Source organism: Amblyomma mixtum, chromosome 3 (assembly GCF_055824585.1).
Source record: "Amblyomma mixtum isolate Tamu chromosome 3, ASM5582458v1, whole genome shotgun sequence".
Classification (NCBI taxonomy): Eukaryota; Metazoa; Arthropoda; class Arachnida; order Ixodida; family Ixodidae; genus Amblyomma; species Amblyomma mixtum.
Genome location: NC_143014.1, coordinates 132,778,544 through 132,803,635, shown reverse-complemented (window position 1 = coordinate 132,803,635; position 25,092 = coordinate 132,778,544). Strand labels below are relative to the sequence as shown.

Here is a 25,092-nt window from a genome sequence, read left to right as displayed (position 1 = left end):
ACAAGCTCGGTTGTGCTGTCTCCACATTAGGTGAAAGATCAGTTAGAGTGAATCGCTCAAGGGCTCGCATTACGTTTTCAGGAGCAGCATAGAGTCCCTCTGTTCGCCCCCTACCCCTGCTCAGACTATATTGTGGTTGATAAATCAGAGCTACTAACTATAGGTTCTTCAATGCATTGGAAGCTGCATGGCTGCCGCACTCCTGGAAGGTGGTGAAAATGGTATTACTCTCAAAAGATTCAAAGAAAGGATTCCATATTGATAACCGATAGCTCCAACATCCAATTTAGTAAAGCCCATGGAAACAACTGTGCACAACTGCCTATCAAAACATGTTTCAGAAATCAACGTATTGAGTCCTGCCCAGATTGGCTTTCACCGCGGATGCTCAGTATGGTCTGCCCATGTCGATTTAGAGAGCAGAATCCGCCTTGCTATGCACAACAATTAAGTATCAGCATTAGTGACACTTGACATTGCTAAAGCACATGACAGTGTTGAACATTCGATCCTGCTCACCAAATTGTCATTACTGCACCCGCCATAACACATTTATGCATGGATCCGTGAATTTTTAACAGGACGGCAGTTCTTTTGCACTGACGGCTCCTTCACTTCAGACACCTATGACAAGGTTATGTGCTTTCGCCGCTTCTTTTCAATATTCTGATGTGCGACATTCTTGTACACCCTGACGTTACAGTTTATGCTTACACGGACGACATAGCCTTCTTTGCCTCTATATCGATCTCTCCAGGCTTACCTCAATGCACTCGAGGTTTGGCTCGATAACATTAATTTGGTCTTAAATGTGCAGAAAAGCAGTGTGTTAGTTTTTAAATCCAACATACCTTTATATATCTCATTACACTATGGCTTGAACAGCATACCACAGGTGGGATCTTTGAAGTATCTAAGTGTTATTTATGATGCCAGTATGGATTGGTGGCCCCACATCAAGACTAACATTGAGAAAGGTGAGCGTGCACTCAGTAGGCTACTACGAATAAGTAATAGGAAATTTGGCATGGGCCGGGACACACTCCTACTTCTTTACAATGCCTATGTCAGTTGGAACTTGGCTGCATTCTCTTTTCTGGCTCCCTTAAATACAAGCTTCACCATTGCTGTTAGAAAGGCACGCACTGCGCCTCTGCCTAGGTCTCACTCAATCAGTTTACACCGCAGTTCTGTACCTGGAGGCTCGTATTTTCGACCTTAACTCCTGTTTCCACCTTTTAACTGTCACGACTTTTTTGCAGGCATTTGAGTCTGCTCCTGGTGTGGCTACACCTATTTTTGTCTCCCACCCGACTCTCTTTCTTAGTCATCAGTGACCAAAGTTCTGCCTCCCTCAAGTTGTTCTTACTCAAAACCTTTTATCGAACACTGATGTGGATCTCAGTTTTGTGCGTAGAGTAGGTTATGCAACGTCCCCTGTGGATATTGCTTTTCATTATATTTTCCCACCTAATGCAAAGCATCTGCCTGCCAGGCCACTAACTGGTCTCCTCTTTGATCACCTTGGTAATTTCCCACACCACACTGTGATTGCTACCGATGCGTCCGGAGCCGGCTAGAAGACAGCAGTTGGTATTTTTTCAATCTCTCTCTCGGAGCTTTTCAGTTCAAGTCCCGGATTACACACCCATATTTCTAGCAAAGTTTATGGCTCTTGGGCTGGCTTCTTTGAAAATTCCCTCCAATGTTTCCCAGGTGATATTCCTCTCAGATTGTCTCTCTGTTTTGTTGGTGCTGGAGTCCGCACGGGATGCTCTTTTGAGCCACTCACTGAAGTCTTTTATTCCTGGATGGGTGAAAGAGGTGCGCTTCGTATGGATTCCAGGTCACTGCGGTATTTTTCAAAACAATGCAGCAGACTTCTCGGCAAAATCAGCTCTCAATGCACCTGTCGCCTGTAGCATCCCTAATCTCATCCTTTTCAAAATGTCTCGTTTTCAGTATATAACTGCCATGTGCAATGATCCCTTGCTCTCTACCATTGACTACCAACCTCTCATGTACCCATGGAAGGTTCGTCCATGTAAATCCCGGCACTGTGAGGTAGTGATGACTCATGTGGTGCAGGATCCCATGCCTAAACCTTTCCTTATGCAGATGCAGGTTCAGTCTCACAAGCCTTTGCATGGCTTGTGGAGATGTAGAAACACTGCAGTATTTACTACTCTCTTGCCAGAGGTTTGCTGATCAGAGAAGGACGCATCTAGAAATTCCCATTACAAAGTTGGGACTCACTTTGTCGGTCCCGCTTCTCCTCTTCTTCGGTGCTAGTGCCAGAGGTTTTGCATTGCATCAAGTTTGCAAATACCTCCACAACTACATAATAGCTACCGGCAGATTCCCTTGCTAATGGTGTCCAAAATTTCTGCATTTAAAAAAGATCTGTCAGCAACTTTCATGTATTAAATTCTCTACTTCACTTTCGTTTATTTTTTATTGATTTTTTAATTTCCTCTTTAATTATTTTGATTTCTTACCCAGATCAAAACCATTAGCTTGGCACCAATTTACCCTCTTCTGGCTCTCCTCACTGTACCCTGGCCTATCCCCCATTGTGGGTATGTGCCATGTCACTAAGGCAACGACAGTGCAGGCCCTGAGTACCTGAGGGCCAGAAATGGCTCATAAATAGGGCCACCGTTGCAGCTTCAACCAATGGAATCCTGAAATAGGGACTCCAAACATGGAGTCCATATCAAATTTTGCCAATAAACATTTTCATCATCATGGTAGGCTGAAGCAGGCATCGCCCATTTTAGAACTGTTACAGCGTTTGTTGCGGAACTTCAGAGTTATGATTATAAAAGAGTTCCGTGTACACGACTGATTAAAACGTACTCTAAAGTTCGACGAAAACTCGTCTGACGAGGAAAATGCATAAGAAGCAAACACTCGCCAAACGGAATAGCGGCCCCAGTCCCGCGAAACGTATACACCCGACGTATAATCAAGGCAGAAGACACGCCAGAGCCGCGACCCTGCTGCGAGTCTATGTAAAATGGAGGGAAGCGTGCTCCGTGGACACTGCCGAATATCAGGACGATCGACGATACGCCGTTGCGGTCGTCGACATTGCCGGAACGCTTGTCCACTCCGCCAGCGTAAAGTCCCGACACGCCGAAGCGGCCGAGAAATTAGCCATCGCACTCGCCATATACCAGATCACGATTGTGGGCCCGGTCGTTGTCACTCGCGCACGGACATAAAGAATTACGCCAAGGGAAGAGTATCCTTGGAAGCCTGCCAAATAAGAACCTAAAACGCATCTCACCAACCTCAACAAGGTTGCTCACTCCGCCGCACGAGGTCTCTCAAAACCATGCTGGAGAGAACACAGGGGAGATACAGGCTGACGAACCTCAATGACTTAACCAAAGCCTTCTACCTGGCCTGCCGGGCCTTCCCTCCGCCTAACAACAAACTATGCAGAGCTCAGGCAGTCGCCTGGAGGCAATACAAACACGTACCCGAACACACAGCAGTACAACAGGATCTACTCCGAAATACGTAACGCCAACACGTGCAAGGTCTGCAAGACAGACTTAGCCACACTTAAACATATACTCTGGGAGTGCAAGGCAAAACCATTGTTAACCCGGAAACCCTCTCGTCGAGGTAGTGCGCCGCTCTGCGCAGCTCCAGCCTCAACGACCAACTCAGGGCCGTCCAGCAAACCCTCGCGGCGGTGACGAGACAAGATTTTGACGTCCCCACGTGGGAGACCTAAGCCTGGTCGCGCTAAACCGTGCCGGACACTCTATTAATAAAGTTATTACTTACTCACTCTTCGGCACCCCTGTTCCTGTTACACGGGCAGTTTCAACTGTCGTTCAGTTGAACAGCAATACAGTGGTTCAGCTTTCCAACAGTCGTTGAAATCAGTCTGTTAGTAACGTTGGTTTAACTGATCGGCGGGAGACACTTTCAGCACTCGATGTCACCCCCACTGCTTTCTGCGCATGCGCTGCGTTGCTATGGCGATGGCACGCGTCGTCTGCTGCGGCGTTCAAGTCAAGAGCATTCTACATGAGCAACGTCAGAGGAGAAGGCTGCGAGAGTGGAGTCGTCTCCTTCCCACGGCGCCGTGGCCGTGGCCTGCTTCAAAGTCCAAGAATTCGCGCCAAATTTCTCTGGCGGCACGGCTAAAGCGTTGCAAGCTACGTAGGTGACCAGCACTGCGCCTCGCCATATGACAGGCGTCACGCCAACGGCATCTGAAGAATAAATCCTCGACATTTGTTGAATTTAAAATACCACGGAAACATTTAGACAGGATATGCACCATCTCGCAAAGAGTTTGTGGACCTTGAACGGGACCACGCCTCCATCAACATAACTTTCTGGACTGGGCCAGGTTTGCGCATGGCGCTCGGCTGCAGACCCGAAAGACACGAGTTCGATCCCGCGGCCGCGGTGGTCGAATTTCGATGGAGGTGAAATTATAGAGGCCCGTGCACTGTGCGATGTCAGTGCATGTTAACGAACCCCAGATCTGGTCGAAATTTCCGGAGCCCTCCACTACGGCGTCCCTTATAGCCTGGGTCGCTTTGGGACGTTAAACCCCATAAACCTAAACCGCATCTCCATTGTCGGCGCGCGCTCTCCAGCGTCGCGTCTCCAGCGCGCGATGTGTGTCGCCCGTGGAAAGACTGGCGCCATTGACTTTCATTCGGTGACGCGTCCATATGATTGCGGCGCAGTCGAGGCACTGGAGTTCATGTTCCTGCGCTGTGCCGCTTTGCAGATCCGCGTCGCGAGATGCTCGCGGCGTACAGGGCGCTGGGCATCATCCCGGAGAATTTCTAGGCGTCCCTGTGGCCGTGTGGCAGCGTGTGCACCCGCGTGAGCCTGTGCGTCTCTGTGCTGTGAGCCTCTGTGCATTCATCAAGCAGGCAGGCTTGACATCCCGCTTGCTCATCACCAGGTAGTGAGCGCGTGACGTGAACGCTCCGTTCTGGTACTTCGGGTGGGACGCAGGGCGTCCCACCTCGGCTGCTCGTACAGTGTGGCAAACGCGCGGTTACTTTTAGCGACAGGACGCTATGACCGCGCGGCTGTGTAGCGCTAGAGGGGAGCGGCGAAGTCTTGCCCTTCGCAAAGAAATCCAAACGAACGCAAATCGGAACAGAACAAATGCGCGCGTCGAAGCGCCAAGAGTGGGGGACTGCGTAGACCTTCGTCACTGCTATATCACTGCTGCTGCAAAGCCATCCATGCGAGCCGCTCACCGCTAGGTGCATATTGAGTTAACGCCGCCGTGGAAGCAGACGACTCCACTCTCCACAGCAGCTAATAGTGTCTCCGCTGAACGGCAGTCGGCTGCCATTACACGGCACGTTTCGTGAAACCAACTCAGTTCAAATATAGTGCCTAGAATACACTGGCCAGTGCATTCTAGAATATACTGGCCAGTACAGGCGCGGCCATAAGTAAACGGAGCACGCTATTGCGTTCAAAGTGCAATCACGCTTTCTCTATTGGTAATGAAGGAGCGTTGTTTGTCTACAAGAAAGTCCACCAACCTCCTCTACCAGCATGCGCGTACCACTGCTGGAAATTTCAGTTAGGTGACGCGTGAAAAATATTCGAAGACAGTTGCGTGCTCCCATGGACAGATGCGTGCTCCGTTTACTTTTGTCCGCGCCTGTACATTCTAGGCACCATAGGTCAGACGTTCAGCCTATGGACCACGTGATCCCGCCATGCACGGGCAATTTATGAATAAAAATATGATTGAAATTTGGTTTTCAGATTTTAACCATTAATTCCGCACTTTATAATATTAAATTGCAATTTCTGCGGATTTTTTTTGTTGCATAGGCGCAGCCGAACGTAACGCCGAGCCAAGACAATCCTTCATTCCCTAATCGTTGTTTCCGTGCCGCTTCGCTGGTTTGCGTGTTTACAGTCATTACATTATGGCGAAATCCACTGGTGGATTCGAGGCGAGGCGCTCGAATCGCAAAAGAGCGCTCCAAACCGCCTGGGACATGGAGGAAGGAAAAAAAGAGGAGAGGCCCTTTCCACACGACGCCCTGGGAGAAAAGTGTGGAGGAAATCACGTGGCTTTTCAACGATCGGGAGGCCATTTTGTCCGGGCAGCTTAGCAACGGCGTCGTAGTTGCTGCTTGCAAACCGAGCGGTAGCAGACGGCCGCGACGTAGCAATTGCGGTGAGGCGTAGGCGTACTTTTCTCGACTGCTCGAATTTGTTTTTGATCGTGCTCACGGGCTGACGTTGGCGCCGTTCACTCATATCTCAGGTGGAATTCGCTGCAAAACTCTCGTTGTTGCGTGCATTGACTTCAACGTGCTCGGCGACGATCGCACGGGCATTTCGTCTACTGCGTCATTGCTCGGAGCTGTCGGGAGACCACCGCTGCACACTGAGGAGCACTCGCGCTGTTCGTTCACCAGTGATTCGATACGCCGTGCGCTAGAGAGGTCGTCGGCGTATTGTGCGGACGTTTCGCGTCCTGTGCGTGCAGTGTGCGTGTGCCATTCGCGCTCCCGTTTCCATCGGCAGTGAAACCTCGTTGCTATTGTTCTTGCAACGCTCCAGTGATCGTCACTGGTGTTAGTTTAACTGTCATTTTCATTTTTAGGGATTGCGATTTTGTGAGCCGCGGGGGCCATGACATGGGCGGAGGGCGATATTTTAAAGGAAGCAGCTGCGCTCGCTTTGCTCTTAGTATACTGCAGCAACTTTGTTACACGCCCGTTTCAAGTGTGTAACGTTTGAAGCGTCTGGCGAGCTCTAGCTTCTGGGACGTGCCGGGCTCAAGTGTATTCGTTCACATCGTGGCCAAGTCTGTGTTTCTGGTCGCGCGCTATGTTTAGACCGGTTTCCTGTTGCAGGTTTGCAATTGCTTTTCTATCTGATGTCATGGTCAAGAAGTGCGGAAAAAGGCGATGCTCTAACTGAATTAGGAGGCCTTTTCTCACGTGATTATTGTGCTCATGTCCTGCGATAGTGTTATTTTGGGTAAAAAGTACTTAGTGGTTGGTTGGTTTGGTTGGTTTATGGGGTTTAACGTCCCAAAGCGACTAAGGCTATGAGAGACGCCGTAGTGGAGGGCTCCGGAAGTTTCGACCACCTGGGGTTCTTTAACGTGCACTGACATCGCACAGTACACGGGCCTCTAGAATTTCTCCTCCAAAGAAATTCAACCGCCGCGGCCGGGATCGAACCCGCGTCTTTCGGGTCAGCAGCCGAGCACCATAACCACTGAGCCACCACGGCGGCAAAAAGTACTTAGTGAAATGAGGATCCACATGTGCGCTGAATTTCATTGATGCCTGTGGTTATGTTGAAGAAAAATAATTGGATACATTCTTACCCACAGTAGATAGACTTTCATTTTATGTATTGTCAGTCGCAAGTAAAGTGTGCTACTATGCAGTGACATTACACGCTAGTATTTAATCTAGTAGCAAAAAGTGGTGCGTACAGCTGCAGCTCTGCACATTCAACATGAAACACAGCATTGAAATGATGCACAACACCGTGAAACTTATACTGCAGCCACTGGATACTCCTAAACTTCTAGAAGTCTGAAAAGCTACGGTAATATATATTATGCACAATACTAGATCTGTGGATATGCGAAACATGCTATGTTGCCATGCTACAAAGGGTGGAGTTATGGAGGGGGGCAGTCACAATTTAAACATGTATTTCTTCGACTTTTTTCATTGAGAAAAAGATGTCCACGATGGTTATCCTGTGTAAAATTTCAGATAAATCCTCCCCTGCCGTCTACTATATGCACTTTGGCCCTCTCCGTTTCTCTCACCTGTGTGAGTGGCTCTTGGAGTTGTGAATCAAAAGTCATTGCAGGCACGGCCACCATTACAACACGTTATGATATTACATTTTGCGTTCAGGGTCAAGAACTCAAACTTTTTAGTATACTTGCCCATCCTCACTGCTGTATACGAGAAAGCATTCCTTGCATCACCAGCCGCACGAAAACTTGCTATGAAGTTAAGTATAGTATTTAAGACCAACAACAAAGTACTGCAGACTTTTTCTTACCCTTAGTTCTGCAGCACAAGGCACTGTTGACACAGCCAGCTTCCCAAATATATGCAATGGAAGCAGATTGCAACATTCAGCAACAAGAGCTGCATTAAAAGGCAGGTTGAACACTAAGGTGGGGTGTGACCATGCATGGCAGCATTGTTCACGACTCAGCCGAAAGCAGACAAGTGCACACTCATTCAGCATAAAACTGAGAGGTTTGTGCTATCCACCAGAGAGCGCAATTAAAGGGTGGCCAGTATATGGAACACTTTTAAGCGAGCATAGCATGCAAAAAACCCAATATCAATAACCTTGCTCAGAGATCTCATGCATGAACCTCTAAACTCATTCTAGCAAAGAAGGATTTTTTTTACAACCTCATGAGCACATTTGACACCTGTCCACTCAAAAATCATTATGCTCTCAAATAGAAACTGTTGCAGAGTACCATTCAAATATAAGCCTCGTGTCAGCAAGCTGGACATGAAAGGCCTCCAGGGTAGCAATATACTAAAACATTTCAGGAGGCTTAAGTTTAAAGGCAGTACTTTACACTGCATTAAGCTAGGACAGTTTGTTCGGAAGCTTCATGAAACACGCTGTGAGATCCAAGACACACAGCATTAAAAAAAGAAAAAAAAGTGCTTTCAGGCAATCGGTATGTGAAATCTCTTAATTTTAGAACGTTCCCCAAAGCTCTTTTAAAATTTGATAAAATATTTTTCCAGAAATGACTCAAAAAACCTGAGCTACCGGTGACTATTGCATGAAATACTCTGTAAAGAATGCAAGGGCTCGTTCAGTCGAATGTGAAATTTACCGTTGATTTTATATGCGACTATTTTTGCGTCTACCTTTATGCACTCGCTGTAGTTTCTACCGGCCGAGGGCCTGCGATTAACTCGATCCCGACTTAATGTATTCATTGATCACACGCGCCCTTAGGTTAGTCTAAACTCAAGGTAGACACGTGAGCCAAAGCAGATGAGTAAATTTTTGTTATTTTCACAATACAGCCACTACCAGTGGCGTACGCAGAAATATTTTTCGGGGAGTTTTATACGCCGCCGGTAAAAAGAAAAATACCCTGCGCTTAAACAATACCATAGAGATTTTTGTTCTTTAATGAAGGCGAAGGGTTAGTTTTCTTCACTGTAATATCTACATAAAGATACGAATGCACACAGGATCCGAAGAACTCCATTCATAAAAAGCATTGATTTTCTCACAAAAACAACTCATACGGAAAAACGTGGCTATTTACAATATTTTCGCATCATATACAACAACACAAAAGCTTCTGCTCTACAACAAGTCATCAACTGCAAACAAATGGCATTTGTCAAAACTTCTACCCCATACATGCAAACCTGCGGAGGCCTGTGCCCATGCGGTAGCACGCTCCTTCGTTGGCTTTGAAACGCGCGCGCAATCGGCGCGGTGGCGTGACGTCAGCCCGGACAAGATGGCGCCCAGCTTGTTTCCGGCTTCACAAAATGTCACGTGACGGCCTCTCCTCTTTTTTTCCTTCCTCCATGGCCTGGGAGGACAGCGACCGTCGTCGAACAGCGGAACATGCAGAGCGCGCAGCGGAAGTACTGGTTCCGGAAGTTGAGGTCTGGCAATTCTGGCGCCAAAATACGCGTAAGCAGACGACGAGACGCGGCGAGAATAGCGGTGAGCAAGCACTTCTTTCGCGATGGAATTTGCCAGTATGTTTTGTTCATGTTACGCCTGAGGTGCACCGCATTTTGGTGAACCTCATAGGCAACTAGGAGCACAGTTGTTCTCTAGGTAAGTTCATAAATAAATCTATATCGCATGTTTGCAGAGTGCTTACTGTATGGAACGGTTTACGGTGCGACGGTTCACCAACTCGCCCAGTCCATCACTTTAGGGCGCTTCGCAGGGGCTTCTGCGAAATTTTTCTCGAAAAATGCTTCGAAGAGGTACTTTTCGTTGTCGCTGCTGCTGTCTGAGTGCTCGGACTCAGATTCCGACGAGCTGTCATCAGACAACGGGAGGACTATTGCCATTCCGTGCGATGCCATAACTGAGAGTTGTAACCGCTATGATGCGTATGACGCAGACGCCATACGCGCACAAAACACGCGCGAAAGAAACAGCGCTCAGTGTTTCCTGCTGTCATTCCTGCGCGCGCTAAAAATAACCAAAAATCACATGTTTGTTTCGGAAGTGGCGACATCACCGACTGCAAGTTGCGGTGAGATCCGCTGCTGGTCGGCGGATCAACCTAGTGCGCTCCGTATCGAACGGAGTTGCTCCAAACGACCAGCGGAATTCGCGCGGTCGGTCCAGGTCGACCAGTGGAACTCGAATTCGTCGTCACGGAGCAAGAAAAGCTGCTCCAGCACGACCAGTGGAAATCGCCATTAGTGAAAGTTGTGCAGTATAGTGCATCTTTATAATGAAGACTTTAAAAAATTTTCATGCCTCAACCGCTGGCTCATTGCGATCAAACTGAGCACAGAGGTTATGTATTGCAGTACTTTTGTCTCGTATGAAATCTAACAAAGGTACTTACCTGGTTCAGTCCCGCATGATCAAAACCCATAATCGTCTGCGCCGAGTCTAAGGAACCAAAAACCGCCAACGCCGCCGACTCTGCCGCCGACTCGGCCAATGCGATGGGTCCGTTGACCACCATCTTGTCAGTTCACCCGTTCAACTGCGGCCCCCGACCTCATTCGAAATGAACTATGTTGAGATTGGTTAAGCTCTCACCGGCAGTTAGCGCTCCTGCGTAAACGCAGCCAAGTGCCGTTCTGTTGAACTGACAGTCACCTGAACTGCCGCTGTGAACGCCCATGCGTATGCATCAGGCATGGGTCCACGTGTCGAAAACACTGGGTAAACATCTTGAATAAGCTTCATCGAAAGCCCATATGGCAATGATCCCAACCATCATTGCGAACGCACATGATAGTGCATTGGATAAATTCATGACGCATACTTCGCTTTTATTTTGCTCGGAGAGTCAGTTCTGAACGAGTAAAGAAGTGTGTCTCTGAAATATGCTAAGATGCATAACATTTCCTCTTCCCGGGATCGTGCCTGCACATTTTTGTGCTCGTCCGTTGGTCCCTCACGCACATGAAAAAAAAAAAATTATGGGACCACCTAAGCAATTCTTATGATGTGTAAATGCGATAGCATTACTTCACACTTAGTGTGTCGCTGAGTTTAGTGCTGCTGCGTCATGGATCCAAGCGTAATTTTGCTTCTTATGAGGTCGCGGCCACGCAAAACGACAAACCGGTCATAATTGCGATCTCTCAGCTCAGTTTTGCTTGCGGAGTTCTCATTAACGTAGTGTTTCACCCACACTGCGTCAAGTGTTCTTTCTCTATGACACCACTTTGCCGAGCGATGACAGTAAATTTCCGAGCTGCACCTTGTGGAGTTGACACTACATTTCTTCATCGGGCTCGTAGGCGAACTCCTACTAATACTCTGGGGGGATGTCGTATAGTCGTCGTCCGACGGGTACCTGAAGCGACTTCATCTTCGTCGGCGTCGTCCATGGGTTCCGGCGTCTGCGGGTGGAAGTTGACCGATGACCTTGTGATCGGAGTAGTGAATTTGTAGGTGCGTACCTTACTTCGTGCACTGTGCTTGTCATGCTCTCGAACGCCAAGTCGATTCCGATGCTTCGCGAAGTTGAGATCGGCACGCATCGCTGCTATGAACTTCGGAGTTGAACTGCGTCCTGAGATACAGGAAAAGTTTTAATTTTTTTTTGTGGTTATAGATCTCAAACCAGCCGGGGTCTCAGCTTCATGTTATTGTTGTGCCCTACGTGATAAACTCCATGTGCGCGAACAAGCTAAGAGCACGGCACTTACGACGGTGTCTGCCCGGAAGTGGCTAGTACATGCTGTCAATTTTGAAGTTGCTCCTCCCCTGTGTATTGTGGTGGAGCACGCCTTCGCCTTGGCATGCGCATCGGCCTGGTCATCGCCATTATGCCACCGTAGTAACCATAAGCCTCAAACAAATTCGCCATGCTTTTGCTTTTGAATGGCTGTGAGGCAGATTTTTAACTTTAAAAAATGAACATTCTATTTGCCGGTAAAGCATACCTAGCATGATATTTCCTACGTATTACTTTCGGGTAACCTGCAGGGTAAGATGCGTTTTGTTCCGGGTATGGGCGCTCGATTCCGAGCACGTACAGAACTTATTAATGAGACGTCATCTGCGCGGCGCACCTATGCAGACAGCCTGGCGTGCAAAAAGATGGCAGCGCACCGCGTCGTGGCCGCACGAGCGAGACAAATCCTGTTGTCCAGTAAATCCAATAATCAGCCTAGCAAAGCTCACCTAGCCCACCTCAAGGCGTGGGGGAGAGGTGTCAGCGCCCTTCGACACACCTATTGGAGGAGCTGGGTGCGCTGGCCCCTCCCCATCTCCCTTTGTTCAGCCACGGCCGGTCTCGACGTGCGCGCTCTCTCTCTGAGCGCGCACGTCGAGACCGGTCGTGTTTCAGTCTTTTGGGCCCGCGAGCACCCATCATTTGGAGCTTTTAAGGCGAAAGCCTTTAATGGCTCATACTGTCGTGACCAAGACGTGTTAGCAAATTTGCCCGCGTTTCAGATTGCTCGTGACGTCACTGCGCGCGAATTTTGACGGGTGTCCGAAATATGTGAGACAGTTACTGCGCAATTTCCTTTCCTCAAATACAATTCTCATTTTCTTAATTACGGCCCCTCTTTCTTCTTTCACTTCTACTTCCTCCCCTTCTGTACGGTGCGGTTCAGGTGTCCACCAAGATGGCAGAATTACAGCGCCATTTCATTTCCCCAAAAAACGTTGCGTTCAAAGGGCAACGCATCGCGCTGAACGGGTGGTGGCGTTCCGTGGACTCCCTGGCAGCGCTACAACACACTGTCGCGTTCCAATCCTAAAGGCAAAGATTAAGCGCCATTAATTGTCAGTTAATTATGCATCAACAGAATGTGAAGTGAACAATCGCGTAGCAGAATGCAGCACTCAGGCTTTCGCCTTTCACCACTTTAGCCGCTGAAGTTCCTCGTAATTTTTAGCTTCGAACCTCGCAACAGTATGGCGGCTTGAAGGCGGGAGGAGGGAGGAGGAGGAGGGTGCGTTTCCGTAGGGTCACTATCTCCGGCGAGATCTTCCTTTTGTGGAACCCCGGACGAGCTTGAACAACAGACAGTATGGCGCCAGGAACCGTCGGGTGTCGGGGGGCCAAGGCTCATTATAGGTTTGAAGTATAGTGTACTAGATTAGGGAATTTTTAGTGTACTATAATCTAGTACACTATAGTCTGAAGACTGACAGCCGGGCCTTCATCTTTATAAGCATTCAACTGGTCAAGCACACCCCCGCAAGAGTGACAGTGGCGCCGGCCGGAGAAGAAAAGACCCCAGCCAGTGGTAGAGCCGCTCTATTGCCGCTACGTTATGGAGGGGCTCTACGTCATGGAGGGGCTTTACCGTGGGGGAGGGGAGGTTGGCGCTACTTAACCAAAGTCCACAGTGTTAGAAGACCTGGACGGCAGGAAACGTCATGGAGAGGCTTCAGCCAGTGGGAAAATGCGGAGGAAGACGAGGGATGCCGCATTCGCTGGTGCTGAGATGGGGGCGAGGAAGATGCTCCAGCCTGGAAAGAATGATCGCCCGAATGGACGTGAAAAGAAAGGAGAAAAAACCAGTCAGTGCGGGGTTGAGAGGGGGGGCCAGAGACGACACCGCTGGCAGTCGGTCTTCTGGCGGGTTTAAGGCCTGTTCACACTTGAGAGTCGCAGAGGTCGCGCGACCGTTTTGGTCGAAAAGCAACAGTCGCGGGCCATTCGCTCGCTGCTAGACTTTTCAGCCTCGCGACTGCGAGTCGCAAACCGCTGGACCAATCAGCGAGCTAGCCAAGCTTCCAGCAACGACACCGCTCACGGGCGCGCCGGGGACGACCTGCGCTGCTCTCTGGCTGCCCTAGTCGTCGCTAAGCCTAGCCAATTTCACATCGATGCCGCAGCTGAGGGCGCTTCGGATCCTTGCAAGCGCTAGTAATGAAGGTAGTGCTTTCGTCACCGCTTTATTGTGGACCTCGTATTATAATAATATCAAACCATGCTCGATTTCCGCGACGCCGTCAGCAACGGGGCTAGAAGACAACAGTCGAGCCGCATTCGGCAGCAGCAGCAAAGCAGCTATGGGAAGAAATTTGCTTGTGTCGCAGTTATCACTTCTACCAGCAACCCGGTATTGGCCAACGATCCTCAGAAATGATTCATTTATCACGTTCCTCTATCCAAGGGGTTGGTATGAACGCGAACAAGCAATAGTGGCGCATTTTTCTGACGCCGGCGGCCAGCTTACTGCAGGCTGGTAGGCCGGCCCTGCAGAGAAGCGCGCCTCTGTCATCATGACGCTTGTACGATCGCGGTGCACATCAAAACAGTCACGACATCCTCATCTTCGTTCGGGCCGTTGCAGTACATTGCGAATAGCAGTTTAGAGGGCCGAGCGCGAGACAGGAGGCGCGGCCAAAACATACGAAACTCTCGAAAGCGCGCGAAAAACGTCAATATTTTTTTTATTTATTTATTTACATGATACTGCAGACCTTTTTGGTCCAAGCAGGAAGGGCAAAAGCAAATTTCACAAGAAATGGTTACAGAACATCTTACGTACATACATATGTTTAAAATTCATGCATGCAGATATAAAAGCACTCCGATATACATCTTCGTCACATATAAAATAGTCATAAATTCACGTTTCAGAAGGGCATTTTCAGGGGTTAAAAGACATTTGTAATGGCCTCTTTGAAGTTAGGACAAGTAAAAACCTCTTCCGGTAGTTTGTTCCAATCACTGATTGTTTTCGGAAAAAATGAAAACTTATGGGAGTTTGTTTTTGCGAAGTGAGGAGTTAAGCTGTAGTTGTGTGTGTGTCGCGTTTTTCGAGCTGATGATGGAGTAACATAAGGACTTGCCGAGATGCCAAACTTTCCCTGAATTAAGCAGTACAAAAATTCTATTCTTGCTATCTTTCTTCGGATGCTGAGAGGTTTTATCTGGTTTGTTTGCATAAGGAGAGATGGAGATTCGGAGGTTTTATATTTATTATAAATGAAGCGCACAGCACGCCCTTGAACTTTTTCTACCTGCGCAATGTCCTTTTTCGTGTGAGGGTCCCATACCACGGCAGCGTACTCGAGTTTTGGCCTAGCAATGGATTCGTAAGCTAATTTCTTTACATTGCTTGGTGTTCCCCTTAACTTATGTCTTAAATATCCCAGTTTTTTCATTGCAGAAGAAGTTATATGACTAATGTGGTCACTCCATTCTCGAGAGTTTTCGCTTCAAACGAGAAACTAACGAGAAGGCGACCCGCTGGTCACGCTTGCGAGTGTGAACAACGGTGTTGTCGAGCTGCTGCCTGCTCGCAAGCGACTGCTGGTCGCGTGCCCTTTGCAACTCGCAAGTGTGAATGGGCCCTTACACTGGCGAGCCGCAAACGTCGCGCGACCGATTTCGGTCAATTAGTTACGGTTTCTGAAGCACTAGGAAAGCGGAGAGGGAGCGTAACAAATCTATTTATTTATTTATTTTATTTATTTATTTATGACAGTACCCACTGCGGCATAAATGGCATTGCAGTGGGGGGGGGGGGGGTATTACAATGAAAGGGGAACAAAAAAAATAAGAGAACAAAAAAATAAAAATAATAAAGAATAAGCCAAAATATTTGTATTCGCGCACGGGAATTATCTCAGTAGTGTTTATGAAATGCTTGTATATATGGGTGGATCGCTTTTTTTTTTTGCAAATGGCATGTAGTACACACTGTTTTTTGGAAATTTAAATTCACACCCCAGGCGCTACAACACTCAACTACACTGTTCAACTCATTTTGCAGAACGGCACAATCATGTTGATTAGAAATAACCCGATAAATCACACAATCATCTGCAAACAGGCGTACATTGAAAGAGAGGTCATTATCTATATAATTTATGTAGATTAAAAATAGCAGCGGTCCCAAAACAGACTCTTGCGGCACTCCTAATGTCACATCAAGCTCATGAGATTTTTTGTTATTAGTAACTACGCGTTGACGTCCAGAACTTAAGTACTCTTTTAATCCAGGAAATTACTAAGCCATTAATATGATACCATGAAAATTTTTCAAGCAATAAGTGATGAGGCACAACGTCGAAAGCTTTCTGAAAATCCAAGAATATGGCATCAACGGAGTAGCCCATGTCTAAAGCACTTGCTATATCATGTGTTAATTTAGTGAGCTGGGTGATGGACGAATAGCCACGTCTAAAACCATGTTGATTAGGGCTTAGCAATGCGTAGGTATCTAGGTGATTATAATACTAGTAAAAAGGATGTGCTCAAAAATTTCACAAACACAACTTGTTAAAGAAATAGGTCGATAATTGGATACAGTGCTACGGGATCCAGATTTATATACAGGCACAGCATGGGCCTTTTTTCCAGCCATCAGACAGGGCGCTTAGTTCTAACGACATGGTCATAATAACGCGTAGATATCGAGACACAGGGGGAGCGCTTAAAGAAAGAAGCAGGAGATAAATAATCAGGCCCAGCCGCCTTAGATTTATCAAGGCGCTTGAGTAAGAATTCGATTCCTCTTGAGTCAATGACATCATCCTTGCGTTCAGCAGATTTCTTGCCATAGTTCAGAGTTGTTTCGCTGCCATGAGAGCACTTCGCAAATACTGACCCAAAAAAGACATACAGCATTTTGCTTTAGCAACACTATCATGAACAATTGTGCCACCATGGTCAAGCGAAGGTACTGAAATTTCATCTTTTCTGCTCGTTTTGATTAGTTCCAAAACTCTTTAGGCGGCTCCTTCATTTGCGAGTTGTTGTCTTATTGTGAGTTTTTGTATTTTGTCTCTTTAGACAAAAATATGCATCTTTTGATTTTTCGCACCACTCTTTAATTTGCTTGTTGCCCTTTTTAAATTCTTTCTCGGAAGCTAGATGAAGGTTTCTTTCTTAAAAAAAAAACTACATAATAATGTCTTCTTCTCCGAGCAATTCTGCGCACTTCCTTCGTGAATCACTGCTTGCTCTTTCTGCGTCTTGACGTCAGCCACCATGACCGGACAAATTGTTCACGCAGCTCGAACATTTTGTTCTTAAATACGCTCCAGATTTCATTTACGCCTTCCGATTACGAAAGCATCTAAGCGGTTGCGTCCAGTGCAGACGATATCTCATTCACGCGCGCTTTTTTGGAGCTCTAAACACGCCGGCGTCCAGTGGCGTAGCCAGAAATATTTTTCGGGGGGTGTTATACGCCGTCGATAGAAAATAAAAAAGAGAGCCTGCACCCAAACAATACCTTAATAATTTCTCTGTTTTAATAAAGCCGAAGGGTTAGTTGATTCGTTCACTCTAATATCTTTTTTTACGAGCGCACGCAGGACTCAGAAGACTTGATTCGAAAAGAACATTTATTTTCTTACAAAAAAAATATCGTACAAAAAATCGCGGCTATTTGCAATTTTTGCAAGTACTATACAAAAAAAAAAAGCTTCTACTCTGCAACAAAGTCAGCAGCTGCGAACGAATTGCATTTGTTAAAACTTTTACTCCATGCACGTGAACCTGCGCCCGGCCGCAGAGGCGCTTTAAAAAAAAAAAAAACAGCACTTTTTATTTTCGCGATAGTTTATTATTATTTGAGGATAACGCAAAGGATGAAAAAGTAGGCTGACGTGAAAAGGCACGTTTAATTTGGTGAATTGTGCCTACAATTAAAGGAATGCCATACATCGTGCGATGGCGAAGAAGAGTGACTCTTACTGCAATATAACTTCCAGTTCCTGTGATAGATCCGCAACAACGTTCAACACTCTTTTAGGTAATAAACTGATATTCTTATTATTTTCGTACTGGCATTTTAATATAACGATGCTGTGTGTATATAGCATGGGCGAAAAAAAAAAACCGAAAGGAGGGGGGAGAAGCGGAATGCATTGCTAGGGAAATTTTTTTTTTTTGAGGGGGGGGGGGGGGGGGACGTTCTGACACCGACCCCCCCCCCCCCCCCCCCTTTTCTGCGCCCCTGCCGGCGTCCACAACTTATTATCTTTAAGGCGCGACCCCCGCGACTCGCCAGTGTGAACCCGCTTTTCCGGTGACCGAAGCGCTCAGGCCATCGGAGAAGAGAAAGAGCCTGAGCGGGGATGAACAGAGTCCACTCCGCAGCCCTTCCGTTCCTTCTGACGTTCCCTCTTACTGCGGTGCCAACGCAGCAGCATGTAAGCTTGGGCACCCCAGCCTCTGCATCATGTACTCGCTAATACGTAATTCTTCAATATATCTTGAACTGAGTGAGACGGTGTCTTTATGCCTCTTCGTCCCGTGTGGACCCGCGCAGTATGTGGGGTCGTCACAGTGTCACGACCCTCGGAGAAACCGGATTTTCGAGCGGTAGGGGTGAGCGTGGGGAAGCTCAATCCTCAACTTTTCCTATGCTACGAGCACAGCCCAGTGTCCAATATGGTGGCACCCTTCGACATTTTTTCTGAAAATGTCTACGCGTGTGCTAGCGAGCAAGAAGGCATCCGCTCCGACCCGAAATGTCAGTCCTCTTTACACCGTCGGACCCCGATCCCATCGAGCAGCAGCCTGCAGTCCGTCAGGCGGACCGACGCAGGCTGCATAACTGCGCTCTTGTCAATTCTGCGCCCCTTCCTGCAGAGTTTCTCCGAGGCGCACAGGTTCTCGGGCACAACGCCCACGCTGGAGCGGCCTACACAGCCAACATTCGTGCGAAATGGCGAAACTACACTCCCAAGAGAGGGCCAGGACCCGCCCAACGCCACACGGACGAACGACGCGACGACGGCGATGCGGCCTTAGCTCCGTCTTGTTCCACCTGCGACACAGGCGCCAGCCCGACTATTTATCACCTTCTGTGGGAATATGTGTCGGGCTGCAGCAAATCCGCGCCCAGCACCCACCTCGCCCCGGATGTTCGCAGCATTCACAACTGGATCGGGCTGGGCTTGCGCCAAGGGCACTCTTCTGTCCTTGCGGGCTTTTGCGCGCACCACCGGCGCCAACCGACGCATGCAAAGTTTTCTGCCCTACTCCCCAACCCAATAACTATACAGCTCACAGAACCAACCTCATTGGTATAAAGGAATTCAATTTATCAATACCTGCGCTTCAGAGGTTGGCGCAGAAGTGCAGACAGTGCTAATTCTTTCCAATCGTGCCCCATTAATACTACCCCCGTTAATAGGGAAGACTCGAATCACGGGCAATTTTTTTGGGGACCAAACTTTGTCAATGCATTTACGCCTCGTTAATATGGAAACTCGCTGTCCGGACACTGGAGAGGGAGAAAATGTACGGAGCCCATAGGGACACATGCATTTTTGTCCCGTTAATATGGAGAGCGATGAGAGAAAAATCCCGAGTGCCTGCGCCTGATGTTCCGCCTCTTGTATTTTGAGTCCAGAACAGTAGCGAAAAGAAGTGCGAAAGTGCAAATGCCAAAGTAATGGTCTCTTTGTGTGTTGTCCCATGCTCTCTAGTGGTAAGGTGCCCAGGTCAACGCGCCTTGCCATGACCCAGATTGCATGAATAGCTTCCAAAAACGTTCTTTGTGTATACGTTGAAAGCCAAACACAGCAGCTGTCAGCCGAGTGACTACAGAGTTTTTGCGATGTGAACAGTCCTAGCAGCCGGCACTTCACGCCAAGAGGCGTCATCACACGTCTCATGGACCACATCAAACGTGATTTTAATCATAATGGCGATCAGAATATTACACCTGCAGCTTCCAAGATCGCCAATTTTCGCTTCACTGCTCGCTCGTATACACAGAAGCAGTCCGCAATCATAAAATTTATTTGACAATATTTTTGTTTTTTTCATGATTCGTCATTACGGACGACTCGCTTTATGGACACATACAGTCATGCTATACAGCATGACTGTATAGTAATAGTCTGCTTAAATTACGAGCAGATCAAGGTGATAGATTACAACACATACTACTTGTTAAGTGCGAAGCGAAGGTAAACGGAGCGAATGCCTGTCCCTGCTAGCGTAGGTTGCGTCGCCTGCCACCGTCGTTAGCATGCAACCTGATGAGAGTGACCGCTGCGCGCTTTCGGGCTAACTTCTCTTTGCAGCTCTTCTAAAGTCGCCACGCTGAGCTCTGCATGCACGCGTAGCAAAGCGCATGACGGGCATACGTTGGGCGTGACTTTAGCCTTGGGCCTACACTGCAGCGACGTCCGTCGTTGAGAATCGACGTATCTCGTCGTAAAGAATACCCATATGGGCGCTCTCTATTGCATTCGTGCACTGTACGCAGAGCGTACGCTGGATGGATGACCAAGTGGAAATAGAAGCAAGCCGTGCAGGTGAGATTGGAAGAACAAGACGAAGAAGCAGCAGACGAAGAAGCAGATTTAAGATAGCCTCAATAGATAATACGTTAGCATCTATCCCGTCAGAAAACGATTAGCAGCGAAGGCGAGGTAATCCGTCACGTCGGCAATTTTCTGTCCGAGCATACTGGGAGAACAAGATAGAATACAATTTCCAGGTGGTGTTATAAGACGAACAAGATGAACTAGTAGGCAAAGGGAAAGAAGGCAGCTTTGGTAGAATGCACGAGCTTGTTCACTTTCCCAGATTACTCAATATTTATTATGAACCGTTTTAGATAAGTCTGGACGAATTTTTCCCCTGTTTGGTTCTGCACCAAGCTCTGTCCAATCCCCCACCGTGGTTATGTGCCATTGCTTCAGCGGCAACAACAACAACGACATGAGCTCAGTGGCGGATTTGAGGACGAGATGGGGCAAGTGAGGAATTTTACATAGGAAAACCACGCTGAACCACATTTTGGGGGGTTTTGGGGATCGCATTTCGCACCGCTCCCGCTACCGCTGAGAGAGGAATTACCACAGGGGTGAACGTCCGGTCACTTCTTTAATCTCGCACGTTTATGAGCGAATCGTCATTAATAAAATATTAATAGAGAGTCACCCCTCTGTACTGTTTTCCTTGTCCTTGTCTCGATGACGTTCTTCGGGCTGTAATTAAGATGGAAAGACTGTCGACGTAGTCTGCAGTAGTCAAGTTCGGCGTTAGCGCGCATATGACTGCAGGGTTTTTTTCAATCGCTGTGGTCATCACATGTCTGCGTCATAGCTAAAATAAAGAAACGGGTGGGTGGACGTGGACTCCCAAGAGGATTGTGTGCGCGTGTGTGTGGGAGGCAAACAAAGTTGCCCATTCGAAACTCACAAATGCTAGAAAGCGAGCCGTGGAAAATCCTTCCAGTGTGTACGAATGATGCCCTCCACAGAATCTTCAGGTGTCCATCGGTCGTGTGTGAATACCAAATATGCACTAAACACGTCTCTGGAACCGTTCTGTGCAAAAAAAAAAAAGTTAGGCACCCCGACGAATGCCCTAAGTACGTCGACACCGGACATTTTGATATGCTGCGAGCGTTAAAATGCGGATAATTTTTGCCAGGATTTTCCAAAGACATTCATAGAGTGTACTTCGGCGTATAGTGGACATCCACAGAAGCTGAGCTCGGCAGCAGCTTCAATAGCAGTAGCCAGCTGAAGCTGGCCCTTCAACTGCGGGAGTGAAAAAGATAAACTTCAGTTCCAGAGGACAGCTGAATGCCTAATTCGGGAAAATGTGTCTGAAGGCTGATAGCTTGCAGGCCAGCGCCGAGCGCTCCCAAAGTTCATGGAATGCATTGTGTAAATGAAATTCCGCACCTCTTCCCACCCGGCCCCTCTAAGGGCTACTCCATGAATCAGCCTCTAGAGCAATCATGTCGTAGCAGATATTTCTCTCAGGCAAAAATATGGAAGCGCTAGCATGCTATAGCTATGTTTGGTGTAGTTTCGAAATCGAATAGCTTAATTTAGCTGCAAACAATCTGATTTCCTAAAAAAATTAAAAGCGAACAGAGTAGTGCGCTATACCACGGCCGCTCGACCTCTCTATGCATACCTTTGCATCGTGCGAGGGAGTTGTCGAAACGCCTCCTCTCTAGACTGTCGGAAATTGGTTCCGCCGCCGCTTTCACCGTGCTAGCGCGAGGTGCTCACGACAGTCCAGTGAACGCCTAATTCCTGGGCAGGGCACCTGGGCAGCGCCCAGGTGCCCTTATTGTGAAGGTCTGTAGGATGGCAATAAACAAAATTCGTTATACAGTATACATTCAGGCGCTTGTGGCAATGATGATGATGATGAAAACTTTATTTGTAACAAGGGAGTTTTGGACACGTCGGTCCTTGGGCCCCCGCACGGCCCCACTGCACTCAAACGTTCATGTCCCGGATGCTCATGACGCTGGCAGCCCGGCCGGTGGCGATGGCTTGCTTGGCCGGGTCCTCGGAGCGCAGTAGGGTCTCCCAAGCCTCCCAAGTGGTAAGGTGCTCCAGGCCCCGCGGGGGAGGATCCGCCGGGCAGAGGAAAAGAATATGGTCGAGAGTGGCTTTGGGGTGGTGGCAGAGGGTACAGGAAGGGTTCGTGTGGACTGGGTGATATCGCGAGCGTATCAACTGCCATGTAAAATATCTAGCTCACTGAATTATCTCGACAGAAGCGGGTAGACTGAATAAGCACGACAAAAACACGGTGATAAGATTAGGTGTGCAACCTACAATCGCACATCGCTAACTGATCTGCATATTCGAACATGCGATGTGCGCAGTGTTGTGCGACCACCGAACGCACTTAACATGTCGAGGCCAGGTTCTAATCATAAACATGCTCGCTTGAAGTTCGTCGGCGCTGCACTCCTTTTTAGCGTATTGAAACTTGCGTAAGAAGTCATACTCGCAAACCATGCTTAATCAACCAAAAATCATCTAATTGACACTAATATGTTTCTAATAAGTTAGCTGAACCTCTGTTGCTTACACGTGCTTTTTGAGACTGTTTCGGGGGTAGAGAAAGAAAACAAAACTCGATCTGCAGTGTACTTAAATTGGAATGCTGCGAATAGGTTGAACTACCACCTAGTTTACGAACCATGCCGTATTGTATACTACGGGGGCATACATGTAAGGCAAATATATTATTTGCATTAATTTTTTTGTCGCAGCCTGAAAGAAAAGTGCTTGTACGCGATCCTACGTTACAACGGATGTAAGTCATGCCACAGGTGACCTGGCTGGAGTCCTGTGTGATCGCGTGTAAGCCCGTTCGTCGACCCGCAGCTGGCGTTCATCCTGTTCGCAGCAAGTTGCGAACACAGCAACGCGGGATATGTAGTCCGTCTCCATCCTGCCTGTCGGTGCGTACGAGCGCCTCCCGAATCCTGCTTTCAGCATTAGCCTCTCTTCCTGGCTTGAATGCCCGCTCAAAGCAGCTGCACCTGCGTGCCTTACTTCCAGTCTGACAGTGTGATTTCGTGTCAACAAACGTCACCGGATCATGTGGGGGCTCTTAATAGGGCGTTATCCTCCTGTGAGGCCTACCTGCACGAGACGCCTTGATAGGACATATAGTAATACTCCGCACCGTTGGCCTCTTAGAGTGCCCCCCTGAATCAGGGCCAAGAGCGAGGCTTCCTTCGAGGCAGTCGACAAGGATCCCTTTGCTGTCGGACGACAGAACAGGAAGAAGAGAAGGCACGGAAGGGGCAACGTTCCAGCAAGAAGCCGAGCATCGGCGGCCTGCAAAGAATCCGGATGGCGAGCGGCAGCTCATCGACCGCGAGCAGCGACATATTGTCTATACAAGCAGCGTAGATGACAAAGCTGGCAGGAGAAAAGACGGAAGGTGACGACGAGCAATGTCCAGTTATCGGAAAGGAGTCAACAGACGTCGGCTCCTGTAGAGAGCGACAGTCGAGAACGCCGGACGGAAAGCGACAGCTGATCGCAAGCCGCCAGCTATACAGGAGGGAACAGCTGCGCCCAGCGACGGACGGCGGTGTTCAACATGGGAAGAGCGGGTTTCTCCGGTCTGACCGTTTTCATGTGTATGAGCACATAGTTAGCGCAGGAACGCAGGACTCAATTTAGAGTTCAACGCAGTCAGCTATGTGTGGCAGAGGCAGCTGGAAAGATCACGAGGAGGCTTTGATGAAAAGGAGTCAATGTCGGGAGCAAATCAGGCGCGATTGAGGGCGCTGGAGGCTGAACTGAAAGGCCCCAAGCCTCTGCATGATCTCACTAAAACTGGACCGCTTATTGGAGTATGCGGGCCTGAAGCTAGCTGAGTCAAAGGGGTGGAGTAGACCGGGTGGGGCAAAAACACCAGACATAAAGCCAGCGGTTGCGCCACCTGTGCTAGAAATTGACATGGTGTGCGAATCAAGCACAAGGGAACAAGACTACCTGAGGGATGAAAATCCTTGTAACATGGGCAATGAAAAGAGCATTGCTAGGGAATGCCGCGATGGCGTATAACGCAATGACTGCGTGCGCCAAGTTGCCGCCTGCTTAATTGGTGGTCGTCGAAGAGTGGGACGACGGTAATGACGAATGCCCTGCAGTAAGGCAGGTCAGATCCGTATCGAAACCATCGCAAGCAGCTGGCAGGGAAGGCGAACGGTTGTGTTCAGATGACTGCTGTGATGTCTAGTTGGAAATGCTCGCGAAGAATCCGAATGATTCTAAAAGTTTCATAACCATTCTCAACAAGCCTTCCTGTCAACAAACCGTTTTTGACGGCGCACCCGTGGTGTAAAGGAAAGAACCATGCACCATACCAGGCACATATCCAAGTGGGGTTGGAGGAGGGCCGTCCCCATCCTCAAATTCCCTTATTAGTGCTCTTGTTAAGCTTGTTCCTCTTCGCTCCCCCCAATACATGGATTAACGTTGCACCCCTCCCGATTAAAAATCCTGGCAACGTGCCTGCCCACCCTCCAGAATCGATAGCCACGTCCACCTTCCAGACGCCGGCAGCCCGCGCTGCAGTGGAATGAAGTGACGGCGAAATCGAATTCAATGAAGCATTGGGAAGGCGACCAACACAGAGCGAAAAGCAAAAGCTCCCTGCTGTCG

At 48.4% G+C, this 25,092-nt stretch overlaps 1 protein-coding gene and 1 long non-coding RNA gene across 3 annotated transcripts in view; one reads left to right on the top strand and one right to left on the bottom strand.

The window, feature by feature from the left end:
* The window catches only part of Atf6 (bZIP_ATF6 domain-containing protein ATf6), a 47,890-nt gene extending 43,936 nt beyond the window's left edge, over positions 1 to 3,954 (bottom strand). The window contains exon 1 of one of the 2 annotated variants that reach the window (XM_089581205.1): positions 3,802 to 3,954. The gene's annotated coding sequence lies outside the window, so the exon portion shown is untranslated. The remainder of the gene's footprint in view (positions 1 to 3,801) is intronic. The other variant, XM_089581207.1, reaches the window with a different exon arrangement.
* Positions 3,955 to 9,172: 5,218 nt separating this feature from the next.
* The window catches only part of LOC149351974 (uncharacterized), a 114,986-nt gene continuing 99,066 nt past the window's right edge, over positions 9,173 to 25,092 (top strand). Inside the window, exon 1 of the long non-coding RNA XR_016289514.1 lies at positions 9,173 to 9,723. This is a non-coding gene — a long non-coding RNA (uncharacterized LOC149351974). The remainder of the gene's footprint in view (positions 9,724 to 25,092) is intronic.